Below are 14,011 nucleotides of genomic sequence, written 5' to 3' on the forward strand. Positions count from 1 at the left end.
ATAGACTTCCATTTAGTGTGAGGTTTGGTCTTTTACTCAGAGGGAGTCAGTCAGAGCCATATCTGCTTATAGGCCAGCCAGGGCCCCAGAAGCTGCTGAGGCAGCAGGTAATGGAGGCTCCTGGCTCACCCACAAAAATGAGAGATCAAATGAGAAGACTATGAGAAGACTTTCAGTGGTCCAGATGGCAACTTGGGCATCACTTAACCCAGGGGTTGGTAAGCTTTGGGCCAAACCCAGCCTACCACCACCTGTTTTTGCAAATGATTTTAAAATATCTTTAAGAATTGTATTTCATAACTGATGAGAATTATATGAAAATTACACTTCATTGTTTATAAATAAAGTTTATGGAAACAAAGTCATTCTTATTCATTAACATATCATCTATGGCTACATTCACTCCATGGCAGAGTTGAATAGTTTTGAGCAAGACCATGTGGGGCCTGCAAAGCCAAAAATATTTACTATTAGGTTTTTTACAGAAAAGTTTGGGCAACTTTTAGTTAAGTAAATGAAGTAAAGATACAAGTATCAGCATGGATAAATCTCAAAAGGATATTATGTTGAATGATTAAAGCAAATTTCCAAATGAAGAGAGTATAATGATAGTATTTATGTAAGAATAAAATACATAATCAGAGACTGCATATGACAGATGTGTTACATGACATATTAATGTCCCAAAAGTATAAAAGTATGCATAGTAAGAATATAAATCAGTCTCAAGTAGTAGCTGCCTCTGGGTAGGAGAATGGAGTCCGAAAGCATACAAAGTAGGCCTAACGTATTCCTGTGATATTTTATGCTTTGAAAGAAAAAGGGATCTGAAATAAATATTGCAAAGTACTAACATTTGTGAGAGCCGAGGGTAGATACACAAGTGTTCATTATGTTATTCTCAGTTTTTTTCTTGTACTTTTGAAATACTTTTAAAAATGTTTATAAGAGGGCTGGGAATTTAGCTCAGTGGCTTTGCTGCCTGCCTTGCAAGCGTAAGGACCTGAGTTCAATTCCTGGTACAAAAAAAATGTTTATAAGAAAATAGAGTGAACACATCAAACCTGTAACTTTGTGGCTATTACAAAGCAAGAAAAAAGTGAACTGATAGTCAATTTAATAAAAATATTTATTACACGTAGTATATGTTGAATAATAGTGTCCTCCAAAAAGATATGTCCAAGTGCTAATCCCCGGCATCTATGATGTGAACTTATTTGGAAACAGAGATTCTGCAGTTGTAATTGAGTTAAGGATCTTGAGATAATGTTATACCAGAGTTAGGGTAGTACCTAAATCCAGTGACTGGTATTTTTTAAAGAAAAGGCAAAAATATAGAGGCACAAGGGGTGAGAGATATTTTTGTGGCAGTTACTGCTTGAGGCATTGTGAATATAGTCTCTGCCCTGGAAATTTGAATTAAATGGATAAGAACAGTAAATTATGTACTAAAATATATATATAGTATATGCTATCTACAATAGACTAGGCTCTGAATCCAATATGGTGGTTGTCTTTAGAAGAAGAAAGGAGACATGGGCGGAAGGCCATGTGAAGATAGAAGCAGAGAGCCATAGGCAAAGGAGCCGCGAGACACGACAAGACAAAGGAGTCACCCCTAGAGTTTCAGAGGGAGCACAGCCCTACTGCCATCCTGACTTTGGGACCCTGAAACTATGACAGAAAATGTAATTTTTAAAAATTTGAGCCATTCATTTGGTGCTAATTTGCTACAGCAGTCCCAGGAGACGAATCCAGTTAATAACAATTCAATTGGTATACAGCTATGCAAACATTTTGTACCAAGTACCTAGTGATGGGGAACACTGATTTAGCCCAGTGGTTTGTTTTAGAGGTACAGGAGCAGCACAAAGAAGAGCCTGGCATGAGAGTACACAGCTGGGTGGTGGCAAAATTACAAACTTGGTCCAGCAGCAATGGTTCACTGACTGGCTGTTTCTCTCTGCTCTGAGCAAATGTGTGAAAGCCTCCCATCAGATTTCTCCCACCTCACCATGTTGAGGGAGATTCTTTCATGAACATCTGACCTGCCCTCCAGATAGAGAGTGTAGAGATATACCCAAGTGTTGCTCAGAGGGGACCCCAACACCTACCACTCCACAAGAATGGTTTTGCTGCATGACAACTCTTTCCATTCCTTCCCAAATATGTTCTGGGCAGTAGACTAATCATTCCCCTGGCCCACAGGTGAACATAGTATCAAGTCTCTCCTGCCTGTTTTACTCAGCTCAGGCTGCTGTAGCAAAATACTGTAGATGGGGTGGCATAAACAACAGAAATGTATTTCTTATGGATCTGGAGGCTGGAAGTCAAGATCAAGGTGTCTGGAGATTTGATTTCTTCTGGAGTCCCTCTACTTGGCTTATAGATGGCCACCTGCTTACTGTGCCCTAACCTGGCCTTTCCTCTGTGCCTGCACAGGCTTGGTGTCTCTTCTTATTATGACATCCAGTTATTGGCTTAGGGTTCTACTCTTGTGACCTCATTTAACCTTAATCACCTTTCTATAGCCTTTATCCCCAAATGGAGTCAGATTGGGAGTTAAGACCTCAACAATGAATTCAGTCCCTAAGGTCAACTTTCAATCAGTCCTAGCCCTGTTTCTGAATTCTGGGTGGGTTACCCCATCATTCTTACTGGAATGATGATCGAAAGCTCTAGTGTTGCAATGCTACTCAGCAAATATGGGTTAAGCACCTTCTCTGTACCAGCTCCTGGTCTCAGCCAGTGGGACTCCATCCATCCCCAGAAGAGGTCACAGGCCAGGGGCAAATGAAAGTAGGGCTGGCCTTTGTCCAGGCAGCCTTTCTCGCTGATCCTTTTCTTCCTTCTCAAGTCGGTTCTGCTCCTGGTGTCCTCTGACCAGCTAATATCTCCACCCCGGCCTCTTGTGCGCTGAAGATGCCCCTGTGTACTGAACTGATGCAATCTACAACTATCCACCAAGGATACCCTTCACTGTCTGCCCCAGGGAAAAGCTTTGCTGTAAACTGGTCCATCTTGAGATAGTGATAGGTAACTATTTAGGGACAGGACAGACCTTTCCCAGGGGTAAGATTCAAAAGCCAAATGAACAAAACTACAGTGGTGGAATTTAAGGTATTGGATCCTTTCTATCCTCACTGTACAAAGAGGGTGTCATTCTTGCTAGGAGTCTCTAGAAGGGGAAGTTGCTGGAGAGAGGTGGGTTTAATAGAAGGCTACAAATAAGATTTGAGCTTTAATGCTGATGATATATTTTACAACCTTGGGTAGCACCCTCCCCTTTCCAGGCCTCAGTTTCTCTATTGTGCAATAGAAAGGATGACCCTCCAGGGATACTGAGAATGAATGCTGTTAACAGGCAGAAAAGTGTTTTAGATGGAAAATGCCATAAAATAAATTCAAGGTGTTATTATTTTAAGACGCAAAATCAGAACTTATAAAACCAGGCATAAAAATGTCCTGGTGGATATATTTTCATTCTGGAGAAAATTAATGGCTATATCTTGAGCTTGAATTTTCCATAGTGTCAGTCCTAAAATGTCAGAATTGGAAGCTCCCTTAGAGATATGTATTCCTACTCCTCCTGATGGGGAGTCTAAGGCCCAGAGGGGAAAGGGATTCACTCAGGGTCACAGAGCAGGTTAGAGACTCAGTTGAGACTGGGGCTGGGTAACCCTGGTGGCTTCTCCTCCACTCCACTCTTCCCCTTCATGGGGATGGCAGAGTGGATGGCTACAACCTGTGAGCCATGCCTGGGAAATGTCTGCCTGCAAGACCCACTGAAGCATGCAGGTACACGTGTGCCTGACAGAGGCCTCTGACTTGCTGGCCCCTGGGATGCTCAGAGGAAATTCCTGCTGCAGTTGCTGACCTCAGCTCCTCACCGGAAACTGCTGCTGGTCTGTCTCCCCTGCACCAGCATGGCTCCTGTACACTGTGGCGTGGTCTGGTTTGAGTGCAGAGGTAATTGCAATATATTGAGGTTTGGTATTGTAATAAAAATAGAGGCCATTACAGCTACCATTTATGTCATTAGTATTTAGTGGTGGTGTGTTGCAGCTTTTTTAGTGCTCATAAAACTGTCGCTGCTTGCAGATATGTCACGGTGCTGATATAAATTTAAAGGGTTGGAAATCCATAAGTCATAAAAACTAAATAGTAAATAGCAACAGAACAGGATGGACAAGAACTGTTGCATTAGGCATGCAAATGCTTATGGATTTGCATGTCTAGTGCTTGCATTAGCATAATGAGAAGCACATTTACATTACAGATAGACTTGATTAACCAGACCCTTGTAAATAAAGTTCACTCAGCCTAAATAGGGGGTGCTTTAGCCTTGAGAAGGGGTTGTTAAAGACCCAAAGGGCAAGTACAGTTATTTCTTGTGTTTTCTTTGATGGTATTGAGTTAGTAGAGAAATCTTCAGAATTGCTGATAATGTCCAGATGGGAATGGGTCTGGACTTGTTTGATGGAATAGTAATGGTTAACATGCATTGAGTGGTTACTATAAACTAGGCACTATTTAAACATCTTGGATATATCAGTTCACTTGCTCCTTATAACAACCCCATTATTATTTCACATTTACAGACAGAAAGCTAAGGTACAGAGAGAACTGGGGACTTAATCAAAGTCCAAGTTAACAAGTGGCAGAAGCAGGTTGAGAAACCAGATAGTCTGGCTCCAAAGCCCATATTCTTTCTATGACACTGGCTGTCTTCCATTCTTCTGGTGAATGTATGTGTGAAACTTGTACTCATTATCTACTGCACACCAGGCTCCACGCTACTCTTAAGGATAAAAGATAAGCAAGATAAATAAATGTATTCTTCTTTAAAAAATTGCAAGTAGCCAAGAAATTAAAAAGAAAGCAAAATGTTCTACATTGTACTCAGGGAATTCCGAGGACACTGAGCCTCCAGAAAAGCTGGGTCAAAGTAGGTCCCTCAGAGGAGGTAGCCTTTAAACTGACAGATGATATCTCAGAATGCCTTCATCAAAAGTTACAGTGGACCCTTGACTTACAAACTCAATGTGTTCCCAAGGGATGATTGTAACAAGTTGGTCACCGAAGGCTCAGGCTCCTCTACACAGCCTTCAAAGTCTCTCTCCTGTACACAGGCAGATCTCAGAGTCCTTAAAGAGACATTGGCCTAGAATTTCTCAATTAACTCCACACAGGAAAAGATGTTGCAATATTCCTTCCAGAACTCTTGAAGGGTTAAATCTGTATCTGAGACCATCTGGAAGCACAAGTGGCCGGCATTCGCGTCATAACTCAAGACTTTGCTTGTAAGTTAAAACTAAAATTCTGGTCATAACCCAAGTTGTTTATATGTCAGGCTGGTTGTAACTTGAGGGTCCATTGTATCTGTCCCACAAGTTCTACTTTTGGTAACAGCCCCTAATCATAAATATGCTACTTGTTTCAAGTACATGTGAGTACAGCTCTCTCACAAATGGTGGCAGATAAACTTCGGCAGACCGGTTGGGGAATCCCTGAGAGCTGACACTCTGAGTCACCCTAGGGAGTCAAAGTGGGCACAGTTCCCCTGCAGCTATGCTTTGCCTCTTCCTTTGGGCCTATGGAGAGCCTGCAATGTGAATTGTTCCAGGCTGTTCTCAGTGGGACCAGTAATTCTGGTGACCTCCACTGCTTAGAACCATTTCTTTCTTTTTATGGTAGCCCTGGGGTCTTCCCTGAGCAGGTAGTAGTTGTCATCTTCAAGAAGGCAACAGGTGCCATGTGAGGTTTCTGGTCCTGGAGCTGTAACCCTAACATGAAGGGCAGAGGGAAGGCATCTGGAAACAAGGAGCCATGGATGTTTCAAAGTCAAGAAATCATCATGGAGAAATGTGGCAGAAATTGCCTAGGTGGAGCTTTCTTATAGAAAAAGCAGAAGCCATCCTGGAGATACCAAGAGTCAGGGTGTTCCTCATCAGCTACCTCCCCTTCCCCTATTCCTGGTAAATTCAACTGGAATGAAGTTTGCCACACTCTTGGCTGGTTCTGCCCTTGGTCTGCCAGGAGCTCTTTGGAAATTTCTTTTCATAGCTGGGTTTGGACTGAGAGCTCTAAGAAACCAAGAGCTCCTGCTTGGCCTTCTCTGGATAATGGAGTCATTGGCTACCAGAGTCTATTTCCATGGGTCTCAGGGGTTTCATGTCACAACAGATGGACATTCCCAGCAGCAGGGGAGCCACTGCTCCTCTGAGCCATTGCCTTCCCTCATGCTGGGCCTTCAGCACGGCCACAAATCTGGCCTGTGCAGTGTCGACTTTGACTGGAGTAAGTCTGGGGAAATGGCTTTCTAAGTTCTCTGTTTCTTGATGGTGCCAAACATATGCTCCACCTCATGGATGTACAGTTTGTGACAATGTGACTGTGCCATGTGACATTTTATTGTGTACACATAAATCTGCACATTTGTCTCTTATCAGTCTTCATCAACATGTCAATACATATACACATAAATCTGTGAAAATGCATATGTAAGCATATTTGTGTGTCTCGCTGCAGATCTGTATATGTCTGTGAGGGCAGTTATGTCTTGGACACATATTCCTATGGGTGTATGTACATTCCAACACACTTGTGCATCTGTGTATACACACATTTGGAAAGGCTGAGGAGTGTTAGGCAGGTACTCACTGCAGAGCTAAGAGCTGATGCTATAATTTCTCCCTTAGAATTTCAGAGCCTCAAAGGATAAAATTCCCCCTTTGGAGACAGCAGGCTGAGTTTCCAGCTTGGCTATAAATCCTTTTTATGGTGTTTTGGGATTGGCCCTGGCTTGGCAGACAGAGAGATGACAAGATTGGCAGGAAGGAAAGGGAATGCTAAGGGGGAAGTAGCTAAAGGAAAAAGGAACTAGGTTTTCTTTCCCTGCTCTTTCCTCTTCTCACTGACCCTAAAATAGGTACACAGTAGGTAAGGGGGAATAATAGTGATAGTAAACCCGCATTGAACTAGGTTTTACATATATGAACTCATTTGATTCTCACAATAGTTCTAGGAGAAATATTATTCTCAATTTCCAGATGAAGACATGAAGGCAAAGTGAGTTTAAGCAACTCTCCAGAACCAGCTGCTTGCAATGTGGCTCCAGGTGCTATGAGCTCTTGTGCACTCACTTCTCTAGGATGAGCTTCACAGCTTGGGAACTTCTTGTTCCCAGTGACCAGAAGTCATTCTTGGACAAAGGGCCATCTCAGGGAACAAGGCATCCTTTGTCATTCTCCCCTTTCATCCTTCTGCCTCTCACCTCCACAGCTCCTCTCTGGGACACCACTGTGGTTGCAACTTGTCCACCCAATACCAACTTAGCTCCCAATCAATTTAACTTTACAATGGCCTGAGGTGGTGGTCGCTCTCTCATTGACCTGCTCTCTGCTTTCCAAAGTGTTGCCCATTGGGCAAACTAATCTGCTGAGATGAGTATGGTTACTAATAGAATTGTGTTTCTATTTCCTGTGCCAGAAGGCAGAAACTGAAAGTGTATTTCAGGCTCATGAAATCCAGCCTTCTCTCTTTTGCTCACAGAAGGAAAGGGGCCCTCCAAGTACACAGCTAGAAAGATGGTGTGTTGGCCTTGGACTCAGGTCTTGTGGTTTCAAATCCAGTACTTCTCTTATTTCACCAAAGTTTGGTTTTATAGCTAATTCCAAAGAAATGTGAGAGTAGCGGGAGCCTCAGGCAATGAAACTGGTCAATGGATGATGGAGATAGTTTGGTTATACTTTAGGTCTCTGTCTGTGAACAGAGATGACCTTCTCGAACTTTTGGAACAAGAGTGAATGGGTTGAACACGCCAACTTGCCTTCAGCTCTCCTGGGTACTTACCTAAGAGCATAAAAACTCCAACCGGAGATGTGACCTCTTACACAAATTCAAGATAACTGTAAGTGCCAGCCACCTGTGTACCAGTATTCTTTTAAGGACAAGATATAAGGAAATGAGATAAAAGATAACCTTTAATGTGGTAGCTGAGCTAAATATTTGGAGTAGTTTGCCTGTCTGGAAAACTCCAGTGGAGGGCAAGTCTGAGATAGGGAGGAAATAAACATCAGATAAAATTTAGTTGTCAGTGCATCCCATTTACCATCCCGCAAGTGCCTAAGTGGTGGTCCTTGTCACATTTTAAATGAACATGGATTTAGAGTTTGGAATCCCTATGTTAGAAGGATTCTTTTTTTTTTTTTTTAATGGGTGGAGCCCCTTAAAACATATGACAGAAACGTAAAGAATCTGCCATTCTTCATCTTGGGGAGAGGAGCTGGGGCATTGTCCAGCAGTGGATTCTCTGCCTTTCCTGAGTTAAGGCCCCAGCATCCCTACCAGGTTTTAAGGGAGTCAAGGATGCCAGATGACCCACTATACAACCAGTGTTAAGATTTTCCCATCTTCAAGAAACTCATGAGCTTCTTAAAATGAGTTTCCAAATGAGCATTTAGGCTGGATTTACATCTGGATTGCTGCATATTAAATGCTTATTATTAAAAACATTTGCATGGCTCCTTAACAACGATAGATTATGTATCCCTTACCTAAGTCTCAGCGAAGGCTTTATTAATTCATTATTATTTTATCAACATAAAATAAACTGTTCTATTAAATCTAAATTAGACAGATATTTGGGGAAGGATCATCTGAGAGGACCTCAGCTGAGACTATCCCCAGGGAAGGACTTAATGAAGTTTCAAACAGTTAATAACCCTCAGTTCATAAATAAACCATGGGTATTTAAAGACCTGCAAAATACTAAAATAAGACATTGAGACTCAACAAAGGAGGTGTGGAAAAGCGCTCGTGGAATTCTTCTCCTTGCAACTCATAGATATAACCTCCACTTTTAGACAATATTTTGGAACATGTGGCCCTCCTAGTGATGAACTCTGCCCTTGGTCCCAAATGTCTAAGGAAGTGGGCAGAGAGACAGCCTTGCAACAATTTCTCTTTCTCACCAAATAATAACAATAGTCCAGTTTTGACTTTTAACATGTTTTGGTGTGAGAGATAAGAGATGAAAAAGTGAGATTTTGGCCTGATATGAGAGATTCTGTGACAATCCTATATGTAGGTTCTTATCTGAAAACCAGTTCTCATCCTACAAACTCTGAAAACAGGACTGGCTACAGGATTTTCAGAGTGCAGTGCAAAATGAAATACAAGACCCCTTGTTCAAAAATTAGATAAGAGTTTATAAATGGAAATAGCAGAACATTAAGTCAGGTACAGGGCCCTTCTAAGTGTAGGGCCCAGGAGATTGCACAGGCTGAAGAACCATGAAGCTGGCCCTGTCCAGATGACTTCTGAGCAAGAAGGATGGAGGGATAAGGAGCAAGGGCCCTGAGGTAGAGAAGTGCTGGTGTTCCAGTAAGGGATGGGAGTGTCTCAGTTCCTTTATCATTGCTGAGACATCATACCACAATTTAAAGTAGGAAAGGTTTATTTTGGCTCACAGTTTGTAGCGGTTTCACCCATAGTCAGCTAGCTCCTAGGCAGAGTGGCATGGCAGAGGAGAGAGAGCTCATGGCATGGTAGGCAGGAAGCAGAGCAGGATCAAAACAGGAGGAGGAAGAGGAGGAGGAGGAGGAGGAGGAGGAGGAGGAGGGATATATATACCCTGCAGGCCACATCTGCACTGAGCCACCTCTTCCCACCAGGCTTCACCTCCCAATATCACAACCAGCTATAAACCCATTAGAGGGATTAATCCAGTGAGGAGTATCACGTACTGTACCCATGATCCAGTCACCTCCCAAAGCCCCACCTATGATCGCATAAGGCTTTGGGGTAACATTCAGATATAAAGCATAACCAGGAGTGTGAGTGTGGGTGTAAGAGGGATCATTTGAGGGAGAAGAGCAAGGCTAGATGTGAGGTAAGTTGGAGCCAAGTTTCAAAAGGTCCAAGCATCATGCTAAGAGGACAGGGACATATAAAACAGAGTGTGATGACCTCAAAAATTCAGGGTCACTGATGATCAAGGGCAGCTGACTTGGTTAGTATGGTTTCTCCCCATTGCATCATCTGTGTTTCTAATTGTTTTTCATGTTGGGGATTTACTCAGAGCCAACACTTGGCTTTTTTCCCCCTTTCTTTTCAGTTTGAATTCCTAAGAAACACCAGTTTCCGGGGTGGTGACTAACTAAGGGGGGGTTGAGTCTTTCTTCATTTAGCTTCCCCTTAAAGAAGAGCATGAGACATAGAGTTGGATGTAAGTAGTTTAATTGTGGATGATCCAAATATGCAGTGAGGAAGCAGAAGAAATGAGAGAGGAAAACAACAACAAAAAGCCAGTAAAAAGCAGAAAAACAGTGTGCCATTGAGTGGACCACCACAGTGAGTAGCTAGAGCTCTCTGGAGGAGCTGTGTAGCATACATCTCAGACTTGTCTTTCTGGAGAACAGAAAGCCACTGTGGACAGGAGCATCAGTGCACTGACTCCCATCCCTCATAGGTTGAGGGTGCTCTTTGAGGTACTGTCCAGCATGCACTTTTGGGCTGCACCTGTCTATGGCCAAAGGGCCCCTTGGCCTTGAATAACATCTTAGTACAGAAAGTGAAAAGACACTGAAGCCTGCTTGGGGTAGGATGTTGGCTGGTATGGAGAGGTGTCCCATAGCTGCATGGAAGTTAGGTGGGCCAATGCCATAAATTATTTGTAACAGACCCCTAGATGACCAAAAAGTACCTGAAAGTATTCATGGTCTCACTCACTCAGGATATAGTCTCTGGGGATACAGAGATGACTGGAAATATTGATTATTCCAATGCCGGCCATGGAATCAGAGTATTTGTCCTAGGTGGGGATAATTTAAAACACAAATATACCATAAAGCTACCCTGGGTATACCAGCCAGACTGAGGCTCCCCATATCTCTCCTTTTGGATGCCTGTATTTCTACCCCTGATTTGTCTATGAGAGGATCACCTTTTACACTGAAACTTGTAGTGGTGATGGCAGCATAACACCACTAACTCTAGCATCAGTGAGTGGAGACAGGGAGACACACAACTTTGCCAACAATCAGCCCAGAGGCCTAAAACCATGCTTTGGTCTTAAGGGTATGGATTTTGGCAAGGACAGGGTTTGAATCTTGTTTTGGGACTTGTCGGCTATGGGATCTTGGGCAGTTAACTCATTTGTCTAGACAATGAGTAACTAAGTAAGTTGGTACTGAATGTTGATTCTGATGCAGGCATACAACAAGTTCACCTGGGGCTTCCAACCTACAAGAGGAGATGGACAGTAAAGGATAGGGAAATAAAAGATGGAAATGAATTGTGGTGAGTACTATAAAGATGAAGTGTGTGAAGGGATGGGGAATGGAGGAGTGAGAAGTGGGTAAACCATGTGACTAGGGGTAGCAAATCTGGGTTTGTGAGGCTGGAGGGAAGAAGAGGAAATTACTCTGGGGAAAGCAGGAGTGAAACCTTCCCAGGCACATGTGGAGGAAGGCCATGGGGGAAGAAAGAGCTCAAGAGAAGGTCTGGGTGAGGGGACCAGAGTTTGTGAGGGGATGAGAAGCACAAGATGCAGAGGGAGTGGGGTTGGATCATGTTGAGCAGTGTAGCCATGGCAAGGACTGGGGGCGTTTGTATTAAGTGAAAAGGGGAGCCATAAAATATTTTAAAAGCAGGGGGATGTGATCCAGTTTTTGCTTTAAAAGAGATCGCTTGCGATTATGAAGTGAGTAGTTTTGGGGGGGACCAGGAAGAGCCAGAGTGTGAATAATTTAGAAGTTCTATAGTATTTTGGAGATCACTGTGACAGTGAGGATGCAGAAAGTAGATTGGAGGTGTGTTTAGGAAGTAGGATCATCTAGATATGCTGATGAGTTGTGTGTCAGAGTGGAAAGGGAGCAGGGATATAATGCCCTAGAAAGGCAGGTGTCACTTCCTGAGATGGGTAAGATTGAGATAAGAGCATGTATTTACACATGTGAGAGATCACCCAGGTGGGCATGTTGAATTTAAGATGTCTATAAGGCACCCAGGTGGAGATTGGCTGTTTGGGTCCATAGTTTAATGAAGGCATTTTGCCTGGGGACTAAATTCGTGAATCACTGGCATAGAGATGCTGTTTGAAAGCCAAGAACAGATGTGATCTATAAAGAGGAGACAAGATCTATGTGCAGAGTCACATGAAGCTCAGGAAGCAAAAATTCCCTTCCCTCTTCTCTATGCCTCCTTCCCCTTCCATCATGGGAGATAGAGGGTGGGTCCCTTGGAGGCTTGTACAAAGGCTGGAGTGGGAACCCAGCCTCAAAGAGAGGAACAGTGCGATCTCCACTCAGCCCCAACACCAGGATGAGGTCCTTTTTTCTGAGAAACATGGTGCTCTGGTAGTGCCCGTGGAGTGTCATAAACAAGATGGACATAGACCTTTAACATTGAACTAATTCCTCAGGTAGAGGCTACATTAATTCATCTTTCCTTCAATGCAGTGAGCCGGAGAGGAGAAGCAGGCCCTGGTGTCAGGAACCCGAGTCCACACACAAAGCAACCATGAACCCATTTGATGCCACAATGACAAAAGGCCTTGGTTGCTAGGAAGAAGGCAGTGGGCAGGCTCCACAGAGGCTGTTTGCCAGGGTGGATTAAATGCGCAATGAAATATGAATCATTGGAGGCCTTTTAAAGACTGTCTCCTGACATACAAAAATCACATTTCTCATCCAGTGGAAAATGGCAGCAGGCGTCAATTGTTCAGGGACCCTGTGTGAATGGCAGGCCATGTGCAGTACTTTATATTCCATGTGTAACATTTCTATTGCACAATGACAGTTTTTGGACAGTGTCTGAAAATGTATGCAGGCATGCACATACACAAGCACACACACCCTGATTATTCATCTCTGGACATTTTAGAGCCTCTGAATTCTTGAGAGGAAATTCACATGGCTCAGACTGCTTTTGCCTCACTCCTTGAATGTTTCTACCACTGAAGCATTTTCAAGCAATCATGATACGAGCCTCACTATAATATTTCCAGTTCTGAATTCAAAGTCCAAATTTTGGCTCTGCTACTGTGATCTTGGACTAATCACTGTATTTTTCCTAAGCTACTTTTCTGTGTATATAAACAGGAGTGATAATATACTCAGTCTGGACAGAGTTACTGAGAAATTGTAAGAGGCTTAATGGCAAAAAAACATTTAGCACAAAACTTAGGCTGGCACAGGTACTAAGTAAGTGCTGCCTGTTAACTGTACCCCAAACCCTTCTGGATGAATTGATGGGGTTGTCTAAGGGTAAGCCACTTAGCCAAAGTTGCACAGCTGTTATGGTGTGAAGATTGCATGTGTCCTCCTCAAATTCATATGCTGAATCTTTAACCCCCTGTGTAATGGAATTTGGAAATAGAACCTTTGGGAGGTAAGCAAAATCAGATTAGGTCATGAAGGTGTGGCCCTCGTGCTGGAATCAGTAACCTTTGAGAACAGGAAGAGAGAGATATTGGCACACAGGCCCCAAGGAAAGGCCATGTGTAGACATAGTAGGAAGTTGGAGGTCTGATACCAGGAAGGGAGCTCTGCTCATCAACTGAATTGGCTGGCACATGATCTTGAACTTCTGGCTTCCAGGACTGTGAGAAACAAAACCCAGGATATGTATTTTGTTATGGCAACCTGAGCTGACTAAGACACATGGTATGCCCCATCTCATATTCAATGTACCTCTAGAAATTGGGAAATCTAGGTACATATCTCAGAGAAGCCCTTGACATTGGTGCAAAGTGCTCAGAGCCATAAAGCAAATTTGGAAGTGGACCTATAGTTTGTCTCATTCTAGTCCTTTTCCTTGGTTTCCATGGGTAAAATCCATATAGTTTCCTGGCCCAGTGTTAAAGTGTCCACATTTATAATTGTTATGGATTGGATCATATGTATATATCCCCAAATGCTCATGTATTAAAAGACTTGCTTCCCAATGTTGCAATGTTCAGAGTTGGGGGCCTTTGGGACATGACTGATCATGAGGACTCTATCCT

Source organism: Heterocephalus glaber, unplaced genomic scaffold, assembly GCF_053883595.1.
Source record: "Heterocephalus glaber isolate CG9 unplaced genomic scaffold, H.glaber_assembly_v1.0 deba00000071, whole genome shotgun sequence".
Taxonomy (NCBI): domain Eukaryota; kingdom Metazoa; phylum Chordata; class Mammalia; order Rodentia; family Bathyergidae; genus Heterocephalus; species Heterocephalus glaber.